Source organism: Capsicum annuum, chromosome 7 (assembly GCF_002878395.1).
Source record: "Capsicum annuum cultivar UCD-10X-F1 chromosome 7, UCD10Xv1.1, whole genome shotgun sequence".
Lineage (NCBI taxonomy): Eukaryota > Viridiplantae > Streptophyta > Magnoliopsida > Solanales > Solanaceae > Capsicum > Capsicum annuum.
Window position 1 is genome coordinate 224,098,792 of NC_061117.1, and position 11,801 is coordinate 224,110,592.

The 11,801-nt window shown below is 35.8% G+C and overlaps 1 pseudogene; it reads left to right on the top strand.

Annotated features, from left to right (window-relative positions):
• The first annotated feature begins 925 nt into the window (after positions 1 to 925).
• Positions 926 to 11,402, top strand: LOC107878545 (annotated as a pseudogene).
• Positions 11,403 to 11,801: the final 399 nt, after the last annotated feature.

The following is an 11,801-nucleotide window of genomic DNA, read 5'->3' on the forward strand; positions in this document are numbered from 1 at the left end:
TTTCAAATTAAATAATTTTGCCTATTGCGGAGGTTTTTATTAAAGTTTAAAAGTTCTAATCATTTTTAAAAAACCTTCCACACTTTAATATAATAATGTAAATATAAATATATACACATATAAGTATGTTTTACCACCAGAAGTATCAAATGGTTGAATGGGTCATTACTTTTGTATTTGTCATATAGTACAATTTTTCCTTGTTGCCACAGAATTATTGATCACATTCTTATTGAATATTTAATTTTTTTTTTAAATTTTGTGCTTCTTAAATTTTTCTTATTCTAATAGTTTTATATTTATTTTTAGATTTTTCAAATCTTCTTAAAATCAAATTTAGTTGATTTAGAATTCTTAAACTAATGAAAAAAGTCTTAGTTGTCATTAATTTTGATGACTTCTAATAAGAAAAGGTTTAACAATAAATATATTTAATTAATTTTTAACTTTTAAATTAGAAAAAAATAGTAAAATTCTGATGACTTTTAATGAGGAAAGGTTTTACTATAATAAATATATTTAATTAATTTTCAACCTCTTAAATATTAGAAAAAATAGTGAAAAATAATTTTGTCTAAGGTAAAAAATTTTAATGAAGGGCAAAAAGTTTCAACAATATTTCTGAGGCTCTTAGCTAATTAATTGCATAAATTTTAAAAATTACGTTGTCATAAGTTTAAAAAAATATTAAATCAAAATCAAACAAACAATTTTAAGTCAAAATCAGATAAACAAAGACGATATGTTTGAATGTGTTACCTTGTCCTAGCTTTAAGCCTCCTGACGAAGCTCTGAATGATAAAAGTAGATCACTGCAAAAAGCAAGTTTAGTACTCCTATATGACAAATAAAGAGCTCCAGCAACAGGGCCAGTTGTTATTAAAAGATAACTTGAATCAAACTTGAAACAACTGAATCACAAGAAATGAAAAAAAAAAACGTAGGGTTTGCCGCTGAGAAGTTCAAAGTTGTTAGCACTCATGTGCTACATATGCAAAGAAAGGTTGGAGTACAAAAATAGATTAGATATAATGTAACACAAAAATTTATACTGTTATTTATTTTAGGACTTCTTTTTCATACACAAAAATTTATACTGTTATTTATTTTAGGACTTCTTTTTCATACATACAAAAAAAAAGAAAACCTACCAATATTAATTCTCCTATATTTTCTTTTACCTTATATTTTTAGGATTACTTACTTTTTTCCTCTATTTAGATTTAAATAGAAAAAAATGTCACGTGTCATTAATTTTGATGACTTCTAATAAAGAAAGATTTTAGTATAAATATATTTAATTAATTTTTAACTCTTAAATATTAAAAAAAAATAGTGAAAAGGCAATTTTATCTAACTTTTAATAAAAGATAAAAAGTTCAAACACTTTTAATATATTATACATATAAATATAGATATAGATTATAAATATAAATTATAGATATAAATATAAATATAGATTATAGAAATAGAGTATAGATTATAGATAGATATAGATATAGATTATAGATATAGATATAGATTATAGAAATAGAGTATAGATTATAGATAGATATAGATATAAATATAGATTATAGATTATAGATATAAATATAGATTATAAATATAGATATAGATTATAAATTATATATAGATATAGATCATAAATACATTAGGATCAAAATCTTATTTTTAATTAATTACAAGTTAAATATACTTAATCACATATTATACGGACTAAATTCATCGAGGGAATAAAAGTAGAATTATCCCTAAAATAGTTCCCATTATAGAATCGTTTTTTGCTCCTTTCTCCTTTTTTCTGTCTCCGCTCACTTTTGTTTTCCCCTACACGTTTAACAGACCTTAGCAAGACAAACCGATCGCCGATCAATTTTGCGGGTCACTTCAAAACGTTTCCCGGTTCACCTCGCCGGAGCAGTTGAAGCTGTTGTCCGGTTCGTTCTGTTCTTTAAATAGTGAATGCGAAATTATATAATTAGTTGAAATTGGTTGAATTTTAGCATATTTTTGTAAGCAAAATTATGATGTGCCGTATCCTTGGAATTCGTGCCCGCTGAATTATGGAATAATCATGATAGTACTTTGTTTTTTCAAAGAGAAATTATGATGTGTTGTGTCGTTGGAATTTGTGCCATTTGAATTATGAATTATAAGGATAGTACTCTTATTTTTTTGATAATCGCGGTGGTAGGTAGTCGAGTGTTGTGTCCCTTTATTGAAGGGATAGGGTTTGGTGGTAGTATGGAGCACTGCGTTTGTGGTAGTATCATTGGAATTCGTGCCAGCTGAATTATGAATTATAAATATATTACTATTATTTTTTTGATGATCGCGATGGAAGGTTAGTAGGTGGTCGAGCGTTGCGTTGCTTCTTGATGGGATAGGGTTTGGTGGTAGTATGGAGCATCGTGTTTGTGGTAGCAACTTTGGAATTTGTGCCATATGAATTATGTATTATAAGGATAGTAGTTTTATATTTTTGATAATCGCAGTGGAAGGTTAGTAGGTGGTCGAGTGTTGTGTTGCTTTAATGATGGGATGGGGCTCGGTGTTAGTCTAGAGCACCGTGTTTGTTTTGTGGTAGTATCATTGGAATTTGTGCCAGCTAAATTATGAATAATTATGATAGTACTTTTTTTTTTTTTGATAATCAAGATGGAAGGTTAGTAAATAGTCGAGCATCGTGTTGATTTATCAACGGATAGGGCTTGGTGGTAGTTTAGAGCACTGTGTCTGTCGTAGTATTAGACTTATTTGTAGTGTAGTATCCTTGGAATTTGCGCCAGCTGTATTATGAATTATCATGATAGTACTTTTTTTTTGGATAACTGTGGAGGAAGGTTAGTCCATGGTCAAGTGCTGTGTTGCTTATTGATGGGATAGGGTTTGGTGGTAGTCTGTAGTACTGTGTGTTGTCGTAGTATCAGCCTCGTAGTGTTAGCCTTATTTGTGTAGTTTTTGTTTTTAGGTGTTTGTTATCATATGTTATTTAGTATGTATACACTTTAATATACACTATGATGTTTTGTTCTGTTCTATGAATAGTGAACGCGAAATTATATAATTAGCGAAAATTGATTTGAATTTTACATGTTTTTTCCAAGATAAATTGTTATTCTCAAGTTCTTGCTTTGCTGTAATGTGTAGTATCATTGGAATTCGTGCCAGCTGAATTATGAATTATCAGGATTGTACTTTTTTTTTAAACTGATAATCGTGGTGGAAGGTTAATAGGTAGTCGAGCGTTGTGTTGCTTTTTGGTGGGATAGGACTTGGTGGCAGTCTAGAGCACTGTGTTTGTCTTAGTATTACCCTCATTCGTGTAGTTTATGGATTGATGTCAGGTGTAGTATCCTTGGAATTCGCACTAGCTGAATTATGAATTATTAAGGATAGTACTTTTCTTGTGATAATCGTGGTTGAAGGTTAGTAGTTTGTTGAGTGTTGTGTTGCTTTTTGATGGGATAGGACTTGGAGGTAGTATAGAGCATTGTGTTTGTTGTAGTATTAGACTTGTTCGAGTAGTTTTTGGCTTGATGAAATGTGTAGTATCTTTGGAATATGCACCAGCTGAATTATGAATTATCAGGATAGTGCTTTTTTTTTTTTTGATAATCATGATGGAAGGTTAGTAGGTAAGATCGTCGTGTATTTTATGATGGATAGGTTTGGTGGTAATCTGGAGCACTGTGTTTGTGGTAGTATTAGCCTTATTTGTGTAGTTTTTGACAGTTTTGGTGTTTGTTATCATATGTTGTTTAGTATGTTTTATGTTGTTGATGTTACGGTTCCTTGCATGTATGTTCTGCACTTCTTTCGTATTAGTTGTCATGTTTTCTTCATTTTCATTTTCCTTTCTGTTGCTTCTTTGATTTGCTTCAGTTGAATTGAGGGTCTTTCTGAAACGATTTCTCTACCTCCCAAGAGGTAGGGGTAGGTCTGCTACACTCCCACCTCAAACTCCACTTTGATGGGATAGGGTTTTGTGGTAATCTTGAGCATTGTTGTAGTAACCTTATTTGTGTAGTTTTTGGCTTTTGGTATCTGTTATCGTCATAATTGTCATGTTTTCTTCGTTGTTGTTTTCCTTTCCGTTGCTACTTTGATTTGCTTCACTTTAGTCGAGGATCTTTTGGAAACATCATCCCTACCTCCAAGAGGAGGTAGTGGTAGAGGTGAGATCACTCTACCCTCCCTAGACTCCTTTATGGGATTTCACTGGGTTTATTGTTGTTTATAACTGTGGTGTTCAGGCCATCTTTGGGGCACCTTGATTAATTCCACTTGGTACCTCCCACCAACAAGAAGTACTAGGTAACTCTACCAAGGCTAGAATTGATAGAAAGAAATCACCTAGTGTTTTTGTCTCAGTTGGGCCAAGACTTCATGATCTTCAACGGCTTTATTAACCACTAGGCCACACTCTTGGGTGCTCAGTATAGTACTTAGAAGTTAGAAGTGATGATTGCATAAATGTTGCAGTTTTTTTTTTCCTTATTCTTATGTGTTTTAACAGATTTTAGTTTAGTTTGGTCCGAATACGCTTTAGCTTCAATCCAGGTGTTTTACTCTGATGGATTCCAGTGAAAATTGGCGTACTCAGCTCACTCTTAGTCATACTGGTGGTGAGAACGAAATAGCTGGTGTGGATAACGGAGAAGAGGAACATAACTCGAGCAAGAGAAGATCAAGCTCTAAGGTGTGATGAAGATTTTGAAAATTTCTTTTTTAACCACATGATATGATTAGAAGATCAACATCTAGGCAATGATGAAATTTTGCGACTGTTAAATGTTATTAGTGAACGTGCAAATTTTCTGGTTACTGTTTCTGTTTAGGATGCACCATAATATTAGGCTGGACTAGGTAAAGGATGTATTTTATTGTGGTTGTGACCTGCAGACATTTTAACGTTTGTTGCTTCACCGCTTTTCTTTCGATTATATGCAGAGTGAACAATTGGATAGTAATTTATCCTTATCATGTGTTTAACTGTTTAGTGTTTACGTTGTTATGACCTTGTGTTATAATATCTCTTTTCAAATCAAGTCTTGACTATGCTGAGTTCAAATGAAGTTTCTTTCATTGTCTCCGACTCACCCCTGGAATCAGGGTGTTGACGCTTGAACTTTAAAATGACATTGATTTTATCTGTAGTAAAGGTCATGCAGAACATGACAGAAATTTGATGTGTTTAGATGGATCGATGTGACAGTTGTGAGTCATCTAAAACCTGTTTAGACTATTCGGGCAAAAGTGGGAGTGGCCTCGATGGAGGACAAGATGCGAGAAGTGCGGTTGAGATGGTTTGGGCATGTGATGAAGAGGGATGCCCCAATTCGGAGGTGTGAGAGATTAGTTTTGGATGGTTTCAGGCGGTGCGGGGAAGACGTAGGCCGAAGAAGTACTGGAGGGAGGTGATTGGACATGACATGGAGCGCTTACAACTTACCGAGGACATGACCCTAGATAGGAAGGTATGGAAAGCGCGAATTAGGGTAGAGTTAGTGCAGGTGGGTGTCTCGTAGTCGACTAGTAGTTGTGCTTTGGGGTGACCTAGCTTGTAGTCATAGAACTTTGCACATGGGGTGGAGGCTCTAGCTAGGAGGGTTGGGGGGGGGGGGGGGGGCTTGCGGTTTGGTAGTTTATAACACTGCTTTGTGGGTGCCGTATTTTCTGTTATTTCACCTTGTCTTGTGTTTTATTACGACTGTATTTACTATTCTTTTTGTCGTGAGTCGGGGGTCTATCAAAAACAGTCTCTCTACTTCTTTGGAGGTAGTGGTATCTCCCCAGACCCCACTAGACGGGAATACGTAGGGTACATTGTTGTTGTTTGGCTTTTAAGCACTCTTTTTATTTTTGAGGTGTTTGGCATTGATAAAAAAGTGCTTTTAAGCACTTTAGGCTTAAAAATTAAAAAAAATAAAAAAAGAAGAAGGAAGGAAGCTAAAAGCCAAAAGTTGGTTGCCACCTACTTTTGGCTCATAGCTTTAAAGCTTATAATCACTTGAAAAAAGTCCATCCAAACACCTCCTTAATCTTATATTGGATAATGGGTGTACACAACTGTTGGCTGATATTAATTTAATGTGTGACAGAATCTTCTTCCTTCCATCTTATCCGATTGAAGGAAAATTTTAAATTTCATGCTTAGCAAATATTTTATTATCATAATTTGTTTGTTGAAAACAAAATTGATGGATTTTCTGAGAGGTTGTATTTCTCAGGCGACCAGACGTGCAAGACAATTTACGTTGGTGGACTTCCTCCTACTGCAAATGTACAGGTAATGTTCTTCATCCTACCTAGTTCAGATGCTTTGATTATGTTACTAATAGTTAGCTTTCTCTCCTTTTACATTTTTTTTGTAAATTTTTTCGAGTCAAAGAGTCATATTAGTTTATTAGTCTGTGGGAATTTGCATTTCTATTTGACTCATACGCCTTCATTAATCATCCGTTCTTCATAACTCATTTGAGTTCTGTCCATGTTTCAATCTTGAACCCCGGTTATAGCTTCTTGGCATTTGCTTAGCGTGGCTGAGGAGGTTTGAATGTCTTGGTCTAAAGGACTTGCTTTCATTTTAAGTCGAATGGCCCTTGCTGCTTCAGCTTATTTTGCTCAACTTGCCTATCGCAACTCCCCCAAATAATATCAATTCCTAATTTGAGAAATTCATTCAGTTTTACAACTGAAGTGATGAATTTTAGTTCATGTGGAAATTGATATCATGATTCAAGCATTTTCTGAATAAGCAATCTAGAATGCCACTTAATTAAGTTAATGATTTTGTTCTAGAAATCAAAAGCGAGCAATGTTTTTTGACCTTTCAATTAATCTCTTATGCCTTGTTAGATTGCATTTAAGTCACTTACTGTAGAAATATCATATCTCTACAGTATCAAAATGTTCGCCAATCAATATAAAGTTCACCAACACATGCAATGGGCGAAACTATATGGAAGGTATATTCAAGGAATATGTTAGCTATGCGAGAGGATAATATTTGTTTATTGGGAAATTAGTGAGGAAAGAAAATAGTGATGGTAGAAAATATACTTTGTTTCATATGGAGTCCCCCAAATTTGATTTCGAATTATATCTGATATTCATCTATTCTTATATTGAAGGTTTTGTGACTTTCATTTTCTACAAAGAGGGAGATTACAACAACCCCTTGTTTAGTATATTTGAACTACAAATGAGATCCTAGAATGGGTGAACAAATTTCATCTTGTTTCCTCTTCCCGCATAAAACATAATCCCTTAGAGACGTGTTTCACTTGTTTGGGCTTTAGCTATTTTGTCTACTGATAATATTTTATCGCTGTGCAGTCGGTGGCTATGTACTTCAATCATGTTATGTCGGCAATTGGTGGAAACACTGCTGGTCCAGGTTAGTTACATTGAACTATCATTAGGTTTTAATGAATCTGTGCAGTATCCATTCTTTGGATGCTTTAATCTTTCACTTGTTTTCCAGGAGATACTGTCGTTAATGTTCATATAAACCATGAGAAAAAGTTTGCTCTCGTTGAGATGAGATCTTTGGAGGAGGCCAGCAATGCCATGGCCTTAGATGACATTATCTTTGAGGTAATCCTCCTTCTAGTTTAGGGATCTGTTTATTAACACCTGCAGAAGTGGTTAGTTCTTTTGCATATGTAGGACTTGTTTTATAACTGCTATCTTGGACTATATTTAATTCACATTGGAGAGAAAACTCAAACCTGTGCTAATATTGTTTCTTTGGGGCTTTAGGGAACACAAGTTAAGGTCAGAAGACCGACCGGCTATAACCCATCACTAGCTGCAACTATTGGTCCTAGCCAACCAAATCCAAACCTTAACCTTGCTGCAGCGGGACTATATCCAGGATCCACTGGTGGGCTTGAAGGTCGTGACTATATTTTTGTGGGAGGCCTGCCATACTATTTCTCTGAAGCTCTGATTAGGGATTTGCTGGAGTCCTTTGGTCCTCTTCGGGGGTTTAATCTTGTCAAAGATAAAGAAACTGGATACTCGAGAGGCTATGCATCTTGTGTGTACGCTGATGTGTCAGTAACAGATATGGCCTGTGCAGCTCTTAATGGGATTAAGATAGGTGGTAAATCTCTTACTGTCAGACGTGCTAGTCAAGGTACTTTACAGCCTAAACCAGAGCAGGAGATTGCATTAATGCTTGCTCACCAACAAATGGCACGACAGGTAAGGTGTATCCTTTTGTTACTCAATTTGTTGACCTTTCTAATCAGTTCCTCGGCTCTGTTGGACGAAATATTTTTTGCTGCAGATTCTGCATATAGTAAATGACTAATCTTTGTTCTCGCTCCTAGCATGTCCATCCATCTCTGTCGTGTAGCTATTCTCATCATGCTATCAAATCCTTCCATTGCCAAAATAAAGAGAAAGGGGGATAGAGGATCCCCTTGTCTCAATCCTCTTTCAGATGGAAAGAATTCAACTGGTTCACCATTAACTAAAATTGAAAATCTCACCGTCTTTATACAAGCTTCTATCATTTCAACCATTTGCTACCAAAACCATTTGTTTTAAGATGTTGAGAAGGACCAATTTACACGGTCATAAGCTTTCTGGATGTCCAATACACAATAGAGTGTATAACTAATGCAAGTATAGGGTGAACAAATATTCCACACAAGGTAGTAGTAATACACATTAAATTAATGCACGCATTAGCTTTTCGATACACTCTACTAAACGACCCCTTAGTGACTTCAACTTTTCAGCTAGTATGAAGCCTGCTCTTCCTTCAACATTGAAGGAGTTCCACCAGTCTTTTACTTTGTCTTTGAATCCCTCCACTTCCTGCCACCATGTTTCGAATTTGAAGTAGGTTTTCTTCCACTCCCAGTCCCCACATGTCAAGCCAATGGGGTTGTGATCGGAAGTTGGTCTTGGTAGCACATCTTGCCCGATCTGTAAAAAATTTCCCCCCCATTGTGCACAATGTAGGAATCTATCGATCCTTGAGGCAGTTTTATTATTTTCTCCTCCCCTCTAAGTATTTGATCCTCCAAAGAAAGGAGGATCAACCAGCTCCAGTTCCTCGATACACAAGGAGAACTCTGCCATAGCACCATTCAGTCTCGTACAACTTGTTCTTTCAGAGGGGAATCAGGTAACATTAAAGTCACCGTACACTATCCATGGCCAGTATATCTACTTCTATTAGTTACCAACTCCTCCCACAACGTCTTCCTGATTCTTCTATTGCAATTTGCATAGACTGCAGCGATTGAAAAGCTAAAATCATCATTTATCCTAGTGAATTTTCCAGTAACACTTTGACCACCAACCTCATTTCTCCTGTCCACAACGTTTTATCCCATAGAATTAAGATCCCACCACTGCTCCCTACAACCACTTTATGAAGTTCCCCCACGCATCTATTGCTCCATATACTTTGTAGCATACCATCTACAAACCTTCTAGCTTTGTTTTAACAAGAATATAAATATCCACATCCCATTGACGTAGTAATTTCCTAACCATGTCCCTTTTTCCGCCCCCATGTAACCCCCCCTCACATTCCATGATACTAGCTTTACTTTCACTGATTTGTTAAAGCTAGCATTCTCCCACTAGATCTTGGTTCCCCATCTTCGAAGTTCATGTCAAAAAACAGATTCCTCACCTCTTTTGGAACTATGTTTTTAGAGCTTGAGTCCTGTAAACTCTCCCCTTGTCCTTTCTCCTTGTTCCTCCTTTGATCAATCTTGTTTAACATCATATAGGCTTCCTTTTTACACACTTTAAAATCTACTCCAAACTGTTGTCCAAGTTTGATCATATTTGTTTGAACCCAGTGGTAGCAGCTGCAGCAGGATCCTCCTCTTGTGCACTTTTGATAACCTCTAAAGGTTCCGATTCGGCATACATTACCAGAAGGGATTCCGAGAAATCCGCCTCCCTCTCTTCAATTCTTTGTCCTTCATTGTCCATTCCCCTTGTTTTGTGGACGTGTATGTCTAATTTCTTTTGATTCAGCTGCACATTCTTCTCTTTTTTCCTTCCCTCTGCTGCTTCTATATTGAGTTCGTCCTCCCCTTTGAAATAAACAAAATACAGACTCTTGCATGTCTCTGTATTTGTTCTGTTAATGAACTCAGTAAAAGGCTCTGTAAAGGGCTGCTTCTTTTGTTTTGGGCCTGAATCAATTGGGCTTGAATTGCCTTTCAAATTAAATGAAGTGTGTTTTCCTGGCCCACCCCCAAAACCCTGATTTTGAATTTCTCTCTCCTACACACACCACTCCCTCTCTCCTAAGTGGGACCCCACAGAAAGCATATGTCCCTTGTCAGTCCACCTTTCCCTTTTTCTACTTATCTTGTATTTCGATATACTCTCCTCTGTAAACTCCATTCCGTTTTTTTTATGGTGATTGATCATTTGATCCTTCCGTTTGTTTGTCATTTGATCTGCAGAGACTCATGCTCCAACCTGGTGGGGACCTCCTACAAAAGTCTTATGCCTAACAAACGTCGTTAGCGCGAATGAGGTCAAACTTCCTGAAGTTTATGAAGAGATAATGGAAGATGTGACAATGGAATGTGAGAATTTTGGTAAATACATCTATTTTTCCTTTAAACTAGTCAAGCTTCATATTTGATGGCTCTTTTATAGTTTTTATGTGGCACCAATCTTCGCTAGTCTTTAATACCATGGGTTAGCCATGAGTTTAGTCTACTTAATTCAGTTTCCATTTTTTTTTAGTGTACTTAATTTATGTTCAGGGTTCATTCTTACATTGTTTGGGGTTCATCTTTTAGTCTGACTTCTCTACTATCGTTCTTCAATTTGCAGGTAAATTAGTGAAGATCGTCATCCCGCGCCCAAGGCCTGATGGTGAACCTACACCAGGGGTTGGAAAGGTTAAAAATTTACTATGCATTCGGGTGCATTCAGCAGAATTTTATCACACACCCATATACTCTACTAAAATAAACACAGTGAACGGGTACTCAGCACAAATACAACAGAAGTGCTAGTATTCTTAGTATTGCTATACCGGCTATTACTTGGTTTTGTCAGCAGCAACTGATTATATAATATTTCAACAGGTCTATTTGGAGTTTGAAGATGTGGAGACTTCTTCAAGAGCTCAACAAGGCTTGAATGACAGAAAATACGGAAGCAAATTCATTGTTGCTCTCTTTTATCCAAAGAACAAGTTCGCCGATCAGGACTACGAGGGCTAGCTTGTATCTGCTCAGCCAAACAATGTCTTGTATTAAATAGCTAGCTAATTTATCCTTCCCTTGGGATTCTTAGTTGCACTCTAGTTTCCTGTCATTAACGTTGGAACTGTTAGATCTCAACGTGGGGATTTCATGTAACCAGCTATAAGCAAAACTTACTGTTTTGATTGCCTACTAACATTTTCATCGTTCGAATTTGTAATTTATGATGGAAAAAAGAAAAATAAGATCAAGAAACGCATGAATCTTAGTTTAGTCATCTAAAATTTAAGCAACACTCAAATGTTAATATAACATTGTCGCATCAACTTAGGGGCGTGATTAGAATTTTGAGATTAATGAGTTTTCGAGTCTAAAATATGTTAGCTTAGTGGGTTCTTAGTAAACAGTTTATACATATTAAGTCAATTTATTAATGCAAATGCATGTTTTGAACTAAAGCTTTAGGTTCTGCCCAATCTGTAGGTGAAGCCATAACCCTGTCCCTACATCAACTTACCATATTTTTAATGAGTCAACACTGCGATAAATGTAAGTGTAAGACTAAACCTTTGCCTTAAACCTTAATGAAAT